We start from the raw sequence: 15,611 nt of genomic DNA, 5'->3' as shown, positions 1-15,611 counted from the left end.
AATAGTTGACCAGCAATAAAATGGCCACTTCTGCTTTTTTTCTCTTCTTGCTCTTCTCAGATGATAATGTTACAATTTGAAGGCTAATCCTTGCTCACATAAGCAGTCCTGCTGAAGACAGTCACATAGATATGAATCAGAGTTAAGGGATCAGGACCTCAAATTTTATATTAAGATTAACAATTCTATATAAGTGTCTGCTTGATGGATCAAAGACTGTTCTTTTTGTGCCCCTCTTTAACTTTATAAGAAGTTAGTGTAAAGAAAGATTGCCTGTAATAATCAAAAATGCTGGACGTATGTGCTCATAAATATGACCATTATGTTGGCAGAAACATTTCTTAATGATATAGTTAAGATAATGAACTCTTTAGTCCACTCAACTAATCTAAAGTCCTTTTATAAAAAAAAATCCATAAATTGTAAAACCCAGGAGTTTAAATTTAGATCCCAAAGGATATTTGAACAGTAGTTGAAAATAATCGTTTTGCCATATTATGATATAAATTAAGGTTATGCAACACTTATGAATCAGTTCTTTCTAGTGTTTAGCTTACTGTAAATTCTGGCTACAAATATGTGAAAAACATTTGGAACATATGTACTTTAAAATAGTTTTATTTACTTCACATTTTAGCACAGTTCTCTAACAAAGGCAGCTTAAAATAAAAGTTTGTGATTTGACTGGATACTGTTTGTCAACAGTGGAAAAAAATCAAAATAGTAATCTGTTTCACTGGTGTTTAGATAAAGTTGTATCTTTAAAGGATTAGAAACCTTTTATTTTGTAGCTATATGAAAACAGCACAAAAATAAGTATGAAACTGAGCAATGACTAGGTCCTGCAAGTGTTGATATGTATTAGTTAATGGGACTGGTCCAGGATTTGGTCCTAACTAACTATACACAAAATGATCCTAAGTATATAAAAAAAGAGACAATTCTGTGTTATGAAATTGAAAATAATTGAGCATAATGGATGCTGTTAAAATGGTATTAATATTTCAGACTAGTGGACCATAATATTTTTATATAACATTCCTGTAGATGTACAGGGTACCTGCAAAATCTAGCTAGCAGAAAATAGCAAACAACTAAGATTTTCAAAATCAGATTAATTTAAAATAAATATTTCATTTTTCCTGCTTTTTTTTTTCCCCCCCCTCAAAATACAGGTTGAACCAGTCTAGTCTGGAACTCTCTGGTCTGGCAACATCCACAGTCCAGCATGATTTTAATTAACAGGATATACAGTTATTACGGATGTGGCCATGCTTCCTATGGTCCCACAATATTTGTTTACACTGCAGCTACCAGTCCTGGCTTTCAATGTTCTGTGCTGTTACTTAGCATAAATTTACTCCTAAATGTCTTCTAAGAGCTCAGTAAGCAGTAAAAGTGTTGGTAATGCTGCTAGGCAATGTTGAACTCCTGTAGTTTGGCAAATTCTCTTGTTCAGCATTAGTCAGGATCCGAGAGTACCGGACTAGAGTGGCTCAATTTGTGCCATTCTAGCGTATCATACCAAATTGTTAAATAATGAATCTTAAGGAGTCTTGCTGAACATTATCTCTTTGGCCATGATTGATACAGGATTATAGGGCTATTTTATTTCTTACAAGTGGCAATTGTTTTTCTCCACGAAGTACAGTTAAGTCATTTATTTGGCTCAGAAGTCTATTTCTCAACCTTATTGCATAGTCACTTGAAAAGGGGGTATAAAATGCTAGTAAATCAGACCTTCAACTCACACTATTGATAGCATTTTATACTGTTTTCACAACTGTAAATGACTAAGTATGGTGCAAAAGGATTAGGCCTCTAGTGCTCCCGAATCTTTTAAGTTTACTAAAGTTATGTTGAAATGACAGTTTCTCTGTTCACATCTGAGCTAATCTTGCCGCACACAATTCACTGGGAGTTTTTATTCATAGGAGGATGACTGCATTGGGTCCTTACAGAGTGTTGGGATAATTCTGGTTTTAGAAGTTCCGAACCTTATGATTTTATACCTTGCAGTATTAAAAACATGGAACGATTGTTTATCCCTATAATTGTCTGTCTCCTTCTGATGATTTTTAAAGCTCTAACTGAACAAAAAGCATGAATATGTGTGAACTGGGCTCCCTAGTACTTGAGAGGTACATTACCAGAGATAAGTGTGACTTTGGACTCTAACATGTCGTGGTATATAACTTCAATTCCGTTGTACTTGGTTTGCTATAATGATTGGTTTGCTGTAAATTTTGAGATCTAGCTTAAGGCAGTGTTTCCCAAAGAGTGGTACGTGTACCACTGGTGGTACTTGAAAGGATTTCAAGGGGTACGCAACAGAAAATAAATTACTAAAAATCAGGAGATAAACACTGGGACAGCACTAGGAGAGGGGGTATGCTGGTAAGGCCAAAGTCTTGAAAGGGGTACACGAATGTTCTAAAGTTTGGGAACCGCTGGTTTAAGGGAATGTTCTCAGCTTGAAATGTATCCATTTAAAAAAAAATTGGTTAAAAGTAACTTCGGAACCTGTGTCTTCCTGAATCCTCCTGTCAGTTTGTGTCATTTTACAGCCGTGTGTTCCTTTATGAATATACAGTGTATTAGAACAGCAGATTAAGGTCCTGATCTTACAAGATGACTCTTCCAACCTTACAGAACTCCATTGAGATCACTGGGTCTCCATATGGGTGCAGGGATTTGACTAGACACAAGGGGTATCAAATGCACAAAGTAAATAAATTGGAAAAATAGAATACCTTTCTCTCATCTCACAGTTATTGTAATCTTCAGCATTATGTTTAACAATGGTAGGTAGAATAGTTCAGACAAAAGTTTAATTTTTTAGGGGATGGTACTCTCAAAATTCTTAGAAAAAATGCTGTGCACTGTTATATTTGTGCAATGTAATAGAAGTGAGGTGCAGGATACACAGGAGTTACTGCCAGTAGAAGATGATCAGTTTAGTTTTGCTGAGCTTTGGTCCTGTCGCTTTTTATCGTTTTATTCAGCAGGTAAACATCTACTAAAGTTTTATTCACAAGGTAAAGAATGGGGTTTTGAAATGGGTGTCACAGTTGTGATCACTTAGCAATATAAATTTTCAACATTGGCTCATGTAAAGTAATGTAATACTGGCGACTCACCGGAGCTGCCGATGAGTGGTCTGGAGCCACTGTAGCTGGAGGAGCTGCTAGGGCTGCAAGAGCTACACCATGGCTGGGGCTCCCACCACGGCTGCAGGACCCGGGCCGTGGCTGGATGGGCCACTGCAGCTGCAAGAGCCATGCTGGAACTGGAGCCACTGCAGCTGGGGTTACACTGTGGCTGGAGGAGCTGCCACGCAGAGTGCACCACACCCAGTGGGAAGCGCGTGTGTGTGTGTTGGCTCCGGCTGCGGCAGCTCTAGCTGTGGTGGAGGATCCAGATGCAATGGTAGCTCTTCCAGCCAGGGCAGGGGCCCAAGGCATGATGAGGCTCCAGCTGCTCTCGTGAGTCACCCATTTTATATTTTTTTGGGGAGGTGGGAGACGCGTGGCTGGGGTGGGAGGGGCGCTTTGCAAATACAAGTAAATCCTGGCATTTAATGGACTTTCGTCCTTAACGGACACCCTTCGCACATTAATCCATTAAATCAAGGGTTTACTGTACCATTATATCCCAATGTAACTATGGTTCTTCAGCAATTCAGACTTAGAGCAATTACTTACAAGACAGAAGCTGTGTGTATCATTACTAATCTCCTGTGACTCATTTTTATTAATAATTTTGTATGTGGATCGATCTGGTGTCCTTCTTGAGCTTCACCATTTCGTATGTTATTCTGTAGTCCATTGAAGGTATGCAGAAATATCCAAGTGATTGGTACAGATGCCTTATTGATGTAAACATTAAGGAGAAAATTCCACCCTGGTTTAAACTAACTCAACCCTCCTGATGTTGTTAGTATTTTGCCTGGGCATGATTAGGCCGTATGGTGCAGCTTCTATCCTGCTTTATAGTATCTGGAAGTGTTATTTCTGATTCTCGGTGCCTTAGTGTAGCATATTTGCAATATAAGTATTACACGGTTTATAATCTCACTATAGTGACAACATGATAAATAAAAATTAATTTGTATTGTAATTCCTTATTTTCTGTGGAGTTACACTGAGGAATAATGTGGTCTAATAGCTATAAGAAGAGTCATGATAGAGAACAAGTAACCGTTTAAATGAACTAGCTAAAGACATAGTTCCTCTATATATGGTGGAAGGGTCATCAGAAGATGAGATCAAGTCCCACCTTTTTTGCTTATTTGTTATGATCATTCACTATAAGTGGCTAACCTTCTGGTAGCATGACTGTTTCTGTAGTTACCATGCTTTTATGTGGCTGCATGCTTTTTCTGGAGAGATTTAATTTGATTTTGTTGATGCCTGTATGGGGAAAGAGTCAACAGAAAGTTTCAGAAGAATAATATAAAATGTGAATATTTATCCTTATATCCCTGTATGGTGAAAACTTCATCCATTCACAGGGCAAGATAGTCACTCAACAGCCACAGGAATACTGAGGGGTTGAGGTCCCTATATTTACTTGGCTTTATTCAGTATGTGTAGACTTATTGGAAAGAATTGCAGTCTTAATCCCTTACAAGAGGTCTGTTAGTGTTATTCCTTAACTGCCGTAAGAACATGCTGAGAACTATGAACAAAAACTAATTTAAAACTGAACAAATAGGTCATGCAAGGCCAGCTCTCTAGTGAGTGCTAATGGCTGTGCAGAATTCCAGAGAAGTTTTAAGTCTGAGGAGTAGCTGTGGTAGTCTGTATCTGTAAGAACAATGAAGAGTCCTGTAGCACCTTAGAGACTAGTGGATTTATTAGGGCATAAACTAAGTGAGTTCTTCCACTGAAAGCTTATGCCCAATAAATCTGTTAATCTGTGAGGTGCTACAGGACTCATTGTTTTTGGAGAAATTTTCTTTAGTATGTTTTATTATATTTTTCTTATTGAACAAAGAGCTGTACAGGTGTGAAAGGAAGTATTTGGTACAAAATGTCTTCTCCTCCTATTGCACTCTATATCTTCTCTCCTGTGCAGGGCCAGCTGTAATGTCAGACTTCAAGGAGTAGGAGAGTTTACCATGAGCAAATAGGGCTAGAGTCCCTAAAGTAAGCAAGGTGGTCTTAGATGGGGTCACAGCCCCTTCTGCCCAACTTTTTAGTCTCCTGGCTGCGAAGTTGAGTAGTGATCTCTGCTACTTTGTGCCTTCCCCAGATTTTTACTTGGGTTTGTCTCCAGTGCATGCCTCTTCCACTGTGCGTAGATTTCCTAAGAAGCCTCAGAGGAAAATTGACTTGAGCGTTGTGTGTAAGATTGTCACAGAGGTCAGGATTAATCAAAGCAGATGGGCACATGCTTACTTTTTAAGCATATAACCAGTTCCCCTTAAATATGTATATGTACTTTGCTCAACCGGGGACAGGATTCTCAACAGCTGAAATAAAATCTCACAAACCTTGTGTCAGTTTTCATACTACAATCCTCTGAAGAAAGCTGAGTGTCTCAGAGTCACTGAAGCAATCTGTCTACACCTGTGGTGCTCAGATTTTTCCTGTTACAACACCCATTACCCCAATGGAATCTGTCCACCCCACCCCCAGCATTACTGCATAGTTGGCTCAGCAGAGGAGCTTGAGCTGAAAGTGGAAGTAGGGGTGGAACTAGGGTGGAGGAGGTGAGGGGTTGGAGCAGGAATAAGGGCAAATTTGGGCTGGTGATGGAGTAGAGCTGGGTGACTCTACTTTTTTCTGCCCTTTATGGGCTGGCTAAGGCTCTGCTGTGCACCCCTATTAACATTCCTCTACACACACATCCTATTAAAGGGCCCACCCCACAGGGGACCACTGATCTACACCATCAGTAGGATCCTACCAAACTCACGGTCTATTTTGGTTAATTTCATAGTCAGAAGATTTTAAAAATAATAGCTTTCTGGATTATAGCTATTTAAACCTAAAATTTCATGGTGGTGTGAAAAAGGAGCTGTGTGTGAGGAGGTGTCAAAAAGTTACTGTAGGAAGGTTTGTGGTACTGCTACTCCTGTTTCTGTGGTGGTGCTGGCACTGGCCCTGGCTTTAGAACTAGACTACTGGAGAGTGGTGGCTCCTGCCTAGGAGCCCAGCTATGAAGGCAGGACTGCAGCCAGCTGAAACAAGGATGGAAAGGGATGGTATTGCCAACTTTACCTTTCTGCTGCTGCCCGTGGAGCAGGGCCCTCTGTCAGCAGCTGCCACCCTCCAGCCATTACAAGCTCTGAAGATAGCAGCCCAGAAGGAAGGGTGTCAATATTGTGAATCCTGTAAAATACCTGGAAACCTGCCTGTGCCTCTCTTTTGGGTCAGCACTCCTTACTTAAGAAGTACTGGTCTCTCTCATGAAATCTTTATAGTATTGGGTAAAGCACACAAAAGATTGAATTTCTTGGGTACCAGGAGATCAGATTCATGCTCCACAAACTCATTTTTGATGGCCATGAATTTGGTAGGGCCCTAATGGATGGGCAGACACTACTGTAATGGTTACCATCCCTTCATCTTTGCAAATTTTCTTCATAACTAATGGCTAGCAGCATGTTTCTTTTCATTTCAAAGCTTAGTACTTTGTCTGTGGAGCAGATTGAAGTCCTGTCAATCAGTCCTATAGAAAGTGCTAAGTATAAAGGATTGTGAATTAAAGCAGTGCTTTTCATTTCAAAATTGGTACAAATCTTTATGAGTGACTAAAGATTGCCTGTTATTTCCAAAATACACAAATGAGAAATTGGTATCTTGGAGTGATCCTGATAATTTTTAAAAAAGAAAAATTGTGATGTTCAAGTGTTCTTTGTTAGTTTGCCATCCAACCTGCCAAGGAAAGTTCTGCCTGAAAGTAAACCACTTGTTGAGAGCATATCTGGAACTTTCATACTTGCTTCCAGGATGTTTTTTCTTTCCCAACGGAAGTCAGAATTTGTGTATAAGGAAATTACCCAAGCTTAGGACTGTTAACTTTCAGTATTTTAGCTCTTTGCAGCTGTCCTAACTTCTGTTATCATGGCTCCAGGCATTTGGTGTTTGTTTTTAGATAGGCAAGAATGATAAAAACAGCAAACATTGTAATAAGAACATTGGGCTCAGTCCTATGGCAGCATACTCACACTAGTAGTTTCATGTGCAGTTAGTGATACTGCTCTTGTGAAACAGGACTTATCGGGAGTATGAAATATGGGGTTTAGCCTTCACTTAGATATAATTCCATTGACATCTGATGAAAGCAGAAACTGAGATAGCTGCTCATCTGTAGGTTCTTCAGATGTAGGTTCTTCAGATGGCAATCTGTGCAAGTATCTCATTACTGCTGCCTCCTTGGATTCTGTAGGTTGGGAAAGGGAGAAAGAGAAATAGCTTGAATGTATAGATTTAATGAGAGATTAAATCTTATCTAGTTCTTCAGAGGGCTGCAAAACTAAACAAGTCTCTTTAGCAAGAGAAGTAGGTGTATAATTCAGTAAATGAAAAACTTCCAATTAAAAGTACAACACTCTAGGCAGTGCATTCGCTGCGAGATAATAGCATGCCTGAACTCGTCAATCATGATGACAAAGGCAGCTGTAAGGAGTGTAATAATCTCCCAGAAATGCATGTCCCAGAGCATCTTCTTGCTAGAGTAAAGTTAACAAAATGCATTTAAATAAGGAAACCAGTCCAACTGCTGCATTTGCTGGGCTTTCCAGATATGGATATAACACCACAAACAGCCAGTTATGCAATTCTAATGGTAGCATGCAGTCTAAAGCCACTTCATCAATTCAGCTAATATTCTCACTGTGACTATAAAGCATGTGCAGTATAACACTCCTCTACCTTTAACTTGAGCTGTCACTGCTACTGCAGCTGGAAATATTTAATGAAATAATCACATGCTGAATCATCGCATTACACAATGATGATTAAACCTACCCATAAAGCAGGGTGGAGTATAACTGAAAAGACATAGCTTGAGGAGGGAAAATGAGGCAAAAGGCAAATCTGACAACAGGAAAAATCAATAACTTTTGGAGAATTCAGAACTTGTACCACAAAAGGAGCCTGTGGACTTTATGCCTCAATTCTGTTTGATTATATATCTCAGTTTTGCAATAAAAGTATGTGCAGAATGTGTTTAGAGACTGTAAAGTCTGAGCAGCATGTGTAAAATACATGTACATTGGTAAGTATTTTCTGTATGATTATTGTTGTGTGAGAAAACTGGCAGGTTGATTGGAAAGTGGGATAAGTAAATACTGTACCCACTTCATACTACAGGATGCCTTGCAAAGTTCTCTCAAGGTCTTTCTACTACTCAGCCACTGGCTCAGGTTTGAAATCAACTCAAACTATTTAAGTGTAGCTCTGGATAGTACTCCTGCCCCTGCAAAGTGTAGCAATTTTACAGCTGTGTTTTTTTCCTTTTACAGTAAGCTCTTTAATATCTGACAAGCCAGGGACTGGGAAGTGGCCAGATGTTCAAATATGATAGTTAATAGGGAGCAGCTGGGGGAGGCACAAGCGGGGGGCCACTGTCCCCCATAACCAAGTTCAGCTCCCCATTCCCCAGCACTCCACTCCTCAGCCACTGCCCTGTTACCTCATATATGGCTGTGAAACATGGGGAACCACTTGTGGGGCTCACACGTGGGTACATGGGGAAGGGAACCACTCTGGGCAGTAGACACCAGAGAGGAGAGCAGAGGAGCCTGCCGGCTGCACACACCTGCAACACGGAGGGACCCAGGGTGGGCTCTGAGAGGGCTGGTTCTGAGGCGTGAATGTTGCTTATGTGCTCAGTTCTGCTCTGTGAAGGTGAAGCAGTGTCATGGCTCAGGGTTTGTGCTGGTTATTTGAGAGTTCCAGTTGGTCAAATACCAGATAAAGCAGAGTTTATTGTATTTAAAATAAAAGGCATTATACATGACTTTATGCATGGTTGCAGTGGCGATGCTGTGTATTCCACAACTCCATCTTACTCTGACTGATTCATGTGCTCTTGCTTCTTTCAAGTAAGGTCTATGACAGAACTTCATTCACCCTCCTTTTGATGGACTTAATATTAGAAGATTCCCACTCTGTCGTTTCCTAGAGAACACCAGCAAGGAAAAGAGGAGCCTATCCAGGCTCCCCCAAACTCAAAATGGAACCAGACTGCTGGGATGTAAAAAGGAAAGGTTAGAGAGGAGTTTTTACATACGAGCTGGAGGAAAAGCCAACAGGTGCAGAGAAGCAAGCGGTGTAAAGTACAAGTATGAGCTGGTGAGGAGCAAACACAGGAGTCCCTTGAACTGTAACCCATGTTTGCAAGCAAATGAATATTCACAAAATGAGCCAGTGCATGTCTACCAATGGTAAAAGCCTAAAAGAGTCAGGTGGGTGAAATAGAGTGGTTGGTTTTAAATGAGAATATTGATGTAATAGTCATTGCAGAAATCTGCTGGAATAAGGGGACACTGTAATACTGGGTACAAAATATAAAAGAATGACCATGTAGGTTGTGATGATGGGGCAGTGTTGCCGTATGTAAAAGGAAGCACAGATTCAAATAAAGTAAAAATCTTAAATAAAGCAAACTGTTAATATACAATCTCAATCTCTGCTGGGTACCCCGGAGCATGTTTTTGGGGAAAGGGAGGCATGAGGTGGTAGAACTGTCTCCACTTCTTTCTGCATCCTCCAGCCAGATCCCCCAAACCCGGATCCCTTCCACTCATTGAAATAGTGGGGATGAGCTAACTTTAGAGGTTATTAATTCTTTCCGCTTTAGTAATCCCAGATGAGGTAGTAACACAGACAAGAATGATTTGCAATTATGTTTTAATGTAACAATGTCCCTTTTAATCTCTTCAGAAGATATAAAAATAAAACGAGTTAGTGCCTGTGAATAAGGTGCTCTGGTTTAGAGAGCCATGTCAGTGCAGCAGTGGTTTTATAGCTTGTTATGTGGTTGGTCTTAACCATCACTTTCTTTGTGAATGTGTAATCATTGAGATCAAATTGAAATCTAACAGACAATTAGTGCAAACAGGCCAGTGTGTCCTAACCTGAGTACTACTTAGCTGTAGACTTTTATTAATGCTTCTTCCATAGCCATATAGGCCTGGGGGAGCTGAGGACACTCAGCACCGAGCTGGTTCCACACTTTCGTTTGTTTACCACAAGATCATCTAGATGTGTTTGAAAAAACCCTTACTTGCAAAATGGGGGCATGGTTGCGTGCGTCTCCTAGAATATTCTGAGCGTTCTCTAGCCCCCACTGATGTCAATGGGAGTAAAAGATGTTTAAGTACCATCCGAAGTAATGCATATATGTGGAAGAGGAAACTAGCAAGAACTATACATGTTCTAGTGTTAAGTAAGTTATTTGATTTTTTACTTTTCCCTTTCCTAGGATTAACTCTACCCTGTTTGTTTGCAGGCAGTGACGCCTCCCCCCATGTAACTTCAAACTAAAATGTGTTGCCATTGAAATTTTAAATGAAAATGCTATTTTAGATTTCTTTTGTGCATCTGTGGGTACTTTGCAAATATCCTTTAACTATGTTTTGTCACATTCCCATGTGGCACATATATAGTATTCTGTTTGTTTCACAAACTGAGAAAGGGAATTTGCCAAAGATCACACAAAAAATAAGTTGCATTGAGGGATACATAACCCAGGAGTCCTGACGTCTAGTTTTCTGCTTGAGCTGCTAAACAGGACATCTGCTTATCAGGTAAAAATGCCAGAAAAATTAAAAAGGATGCTTTGTATGTTGGGTATAATTCTGCCTTGTTTATGCATCTTTGTATTTCTCCATTAAGTGCAATGTTAACTGCAATGCCTTAAAGCCCTCTTCAGCCAAAAGATACATGTGCAGTCACCATTTAAAGTACTCGAAGGATCTGTAACCAATAAGACATGAACTGTAATGTTGTGGCCTCACCTAAAGACGCTGCATTCCATTGCATTTTCTTTCATGTTCTATCATGATATTGCGAATATTGCAAAGGGAGGCTGGCTCGCTTTTAACTTCCAGCTTAACACTATCCAGCCAAGTTTTGCATATGTTTGAGAAAGGAGTGGTAATGATTAAAAACCACTAGTTAGTCTCAGTTATTCCACAATGTCAGGATGGAATTAATTAATGTTTATGCTAGATATTCAGTCTCTCTAAGACTCATTTGACCTGTACTAAGGGAATTGTTTTGAGAGCCATAAGAATTGAACATCCAAACCTGAACAGATGTGAAGAGAAGCAGCTATTTTTGTTCACACTGTATGTATTGAAGACCACTGTGAGTTTAAAAGTGCTTTGGCAATACATAGAACTTGGATTGTTTTAGAACAGTTAACAGACATTTGACCAGATTTGGTGAATGGAATGGACCACCTTTCATTTCCGAATACAGCATGTAACAAGTTCATAGTATTCATGAGTAGGAGTTAATGCGAGGAAGAGGCTAAGCTGAGTGCTATTGGCTTCCACTGACTTCAGGATTCAGGCCCTCCAAGTACTTTTTGCTCCTTCTTTCTTATCATACAGCTTTTGAAACAGAAAACTGGTTTGAATAGTTTAGAGAATGTTATCCCAGTCTGAAATGTTTTTCAGATTTTCCCATAGGAAACCTCCAGCTGATTCTGCAGTCCTTGTGCACTTTTGTCACTGGCAGTTTTGCTTCCAAGACTGGGACTTGTAATATCATTGAACTTAGTGTAAATTAATTGTGCTTAGACGGCTTTTCCAAACACTTCCAGAGTTCTTAAATCAGAACAAGAGCCTATAATTTTCATTAAAGAGATTCCAGAGACTAAGTTATCTCCCTCCTCCTCATTCCAGTGTAATGCGGTCATTCTGGGGAGGTAGAAGAGGTACCACGTTTCAGCCTAAATTCCATTTACAGAGGAATGTGCATTGAGACACAGGTACAGGCTAGCTCTGTGACATACTTCTGTAACAAGACCTTTTTAAAATTCAGCAACTTTCACAGGGATTTCAGGTTTATGCTGTTCTTTTGGTTTTTTGTTTTTAAATCTGCGCTTTTTTTGAAAGGGAGGGTGAAGAAAGGGTTAAATTTTTAGAATGACTATTTTGAATGCATTTTCTGTAGTTCACAGGTGGTGGAAATTCTTCTATTTTTGCGCAGTTCAGATCTGTCTACCACAACTATCTTAAAATGGCCTTTTTTGCAAATTTTAAATGGCTACTTTTTATCAGAGCTGTTTGTGAGAACCTGCTGCTGTCTGTGTTCAAAAATATATTCAAGTTGTGTTTGTTCTGAATTAGCCTGAAGGATGCAGGAATACAGAGATCTGGTATAGGTAGCTCTGGTATGAGCAGAAATATTTACTGAGTGTTTTAGATAGGCTGTAAGAATGTATTGGATCCTTTAAAACTTTTTTATGACCATGCAGCTTTAGGAAGAACATTTCAAATAAAAACTGGATTATTTTTAGGTCAGAGTGTCAAGGCATATGAGGATGAGTTTCTTTAGTGTAAGAATTTTAATTGTTTTCTGCAGTTATTCATTTTTACCATGACACTTCACAATAAAATATAGTGAGTGTTCTTGGTATGTTGCAGGAGACATCTACATTGTCATCAAGGGAATGCAGCCTACACTCAGATACTATTGAACTAAGGGTCACTCCTGCCAGGCACTACGGAGCATGGTCATTTCCCACTGAAGCCAGTGAAAGTTGAGTGTTTGGTGCCTCGCAGGATCAGGCTTATTGCACAGGTGCTGGTGCTAAGATTGGGGCTGCCACATGCTCTGGCTTGAAATGATTTCCACCAAGACTTAGGGGTGATTTAATAGCAGACTTCAACTTCCTGAAGGGGAGCTCTAAAGAGGAGGGTGAAAAACTGTTCTCAGTGGTGTGAGATGGCAGAACAAGGAGCAGTGGTCTAAAGTTACAGAGGGAGAGGTGTAGGTTGGGTATTAGGAAAAACTACTTCTCCAGGAGGGTGGTGAAGCACTGGAATGTGTTGCCTAGAGAGGTGGTGGATTCTCCATCCCTCAAGGTTTTTAAGTCCTGGCTTGACAGGATCCTAGCTGGAATGACTTAGTTGAGGTTGATCCTGCTTGCAGCAGGGGGCTGGACTAGATGACCTCCTGAGGTCCCTTCTAGCCCTATGATTCTATGATTCTGTATGCAAGGTTTACAGTTTTGTTCACTAGTTCTCAGCACCCCTCCATACACATTGTTCCAGCACCACAGGCTCATTGTGACAAAACCTGTAGTCCTGATGTAGGCAGAATCTGTGGTGATGTCAAATGAGTAGAGTGTAGACTGCCTACTGTGTTCTATCTTCTTCCTTTCCCTGTCCATGGTTTCCATTGGGAGAAGTCTTTTGAGATCTCTCCAGTTCTAGTATCCATGCATACTATATATCTTATATACAGCAAACTCTTTCATATCTGGCAGCCCTGGGACAGGAGGGTTGCTAGGAATAAGGGAATTTCGAAGTTCCCAGGGTCCTTTTGAAAAGGACCTCTGTTTGGACGAGCCACGTGGCAGCAAAAAGCAGCAATTTTGAAGAGCCAGGGCCCGTGGCATGCTAATGAGGCACTGAATATGCATTTCAGCGCCTCATTAGTAATCTTCGAAGTGGTCATTTGCATGGCCATTTTGAAGATTTGTGCTAGTGTAGACAGAGCCTATGCGTTAGATTTTAATGCCACAAAATGGAAGCAAGTTTTGATTTGTTGCTTATTCATATGCATTCCTTTGAGATCTCTCCTAGGTCTTCTGATGCCCTGGTTAGAGGCATGCCATAAAGCAGTGCTGGACAACCTGTGGCCCACTACGGTTACACCTGTGGCCCACAGACCCCAGTCACCTTCCCTCCCCCACATACTTCTCGTGTACTGTGGCACCACATCTCTGTGCTCCATACTCCTCTCCATCCCTCCCAGCACTTAAGGAGCACTGCAAATGCACTCATTTGTGCTCGTTCCTGTTCCTCTCCCACCATCCCAGAGCTGGAATATCTGTGAACAGTACTGAGAGGGAGGGAGGGGAGAAGGAAGTGTGAGGCTCTGGTGCCCCAGTGAAAAAGAAGTATATGGAGGAGGCGAGCAGACAGGAGGTCCAGGGGCTCTAGACAGAATCCCCCACAGCCCATTGAGGTAAAGGAGTGCAACTCATGGGGCCCACTTCCTATTTTTGGTTGCCTGTTGCTGGCATAAGGTCTAGATAAGTGGCTTCCAACCTTTTCACGAGTGCGAACCCTCAATCACCCCCCTCCCCCAAACTGTCCAATGACCCTCATCAAAGCCAATTCTGTTTTCTGTGATCACTTATTTATCTTTTATTTTTTCATGGACACTCTGAAATACCCTTGCAAATTCCCAGGGGTCCAAGGACACCAGATTAGGAACCACTGATCTAGATATTTCCTACAATACGTATATACAATATACTACATATGAGTCTAAAGTTTAGTAGATTCCAAGGCCAGAAAAGATTAATGTGATCTAGTCTGACTTCATGACTTCAAATAACCTCTAGAACATATCTTTTAGAAATGCATCCAGTCGTGGGGTGGCATGCTATTCCTCACATCTGCCATGAACACAGACCTCTGAGATCTTGCTTGTAAACACCGCTCTGTAGTGTATTTACTGTGTTTTAATCTCTCCACCAATATACAGGTGTGTTGATTATTAACTCGCTAACCCCTTCTCCAAAAGGTAGGAACAGGTGTGCCTATTCAGAGAATTCTAGTTGTCAGGCTCCCCAGCTTTCTGTTTCCTTTCTTCCTCTTCCCCAAGCTCTCCTTCTTGTATCCTTTTATACAGATTCCCTATACAGCTTCCATGCTAATGAGCCAGTGGGGCTTGTTGACTCACTAGTCCTGGTCTAGCCAGATACTTGTCCAAGCAGGTGATCTGTCCAATTAAGACTTTTCCAGGAGAACCTAATTAGTACTAATTGTGACCCAAATGCTAGCCCTCAGTATTCTGTCACATGTCCAATCCCGATTTCAAAATTGGCAGTTCTGAAAAATCCACTTCTACCCTTGGTAAATTGTTCCAATAGTTCATTACTGTCATTGTTAAAAATGTGTGCTCATTTCTGATCTGAATTTTACTGGCTTGATCTTCCTGCCATTGGATAATGTTACACCTTTTCTGGTAGCCTAAAGACCCCATTAGTAAGCATTTGTTTCACACACAGATATTAAATTACAGACTGTGATCAAGCCACCATTAACTTTTTCTTTGTTGAGCTAAGGGGACTGAGCTCCCTGAGTCTCATCGCTGAAGGATTTTCTAATCTCTTCGATCTTCTCTACCACTTCTTCCCAGCCTGTCGGTATGGCCTGTGTTTTTTCTCCCTAGACTTATATGTTTACATTTTGTTGTATTAAAACACACACTGTTTACTTGAGCCCATCTTACCAAATGATCCAGATCACTCTGCAGCAGTGACCTGTCCTCTTTATTATTTGCCATGCTGCCAACTTCTATGGTGTTTGAAAACTTTATCAATGATAATTGGATGTGTTCTTTAATGACACTGATAAAAATGTTAAATTTAACTGGGGAAGGTCGAATCCCTGAAAGACCTCATTG

At 40.5% G+C, this 15,611-nt stretch overlaps 1 protein-coding gene across 3 annotated transcripts in view; it reads left to right on the top strand.

Annotated features, from left to right (window-relative positions):
* COL4A6 (collagen type IV alpha 6 chain) overlaps nucleotides 1-15,611 on the top strand; it is a 244,677-nt gene that overhangs the window by 1,657 nt on the left and 227,409 nt on the right. The window lies entirely within an intron of this gene.

Source organism: Carettochelys insculpta, chromosome 13, assembly GCF_033958435.1.
Source record: "Carettochelys insculpta isolate YL-2023 chromosome 13, ASM3395843v1, whole genome shotgun sequence".
NCBI classification, from domain to species: domain Eukaryota; kingdom Metazoa; phylum Chordata; order Testudines; family Carettochelyidae; genus Carettochelys; species Carettochelys insculpta.
The sequence above is the reverse complement of the archived record's forward strand: the minus strand, read 5'-3'. Positions and strand labels throughout refer to the sequence as shown.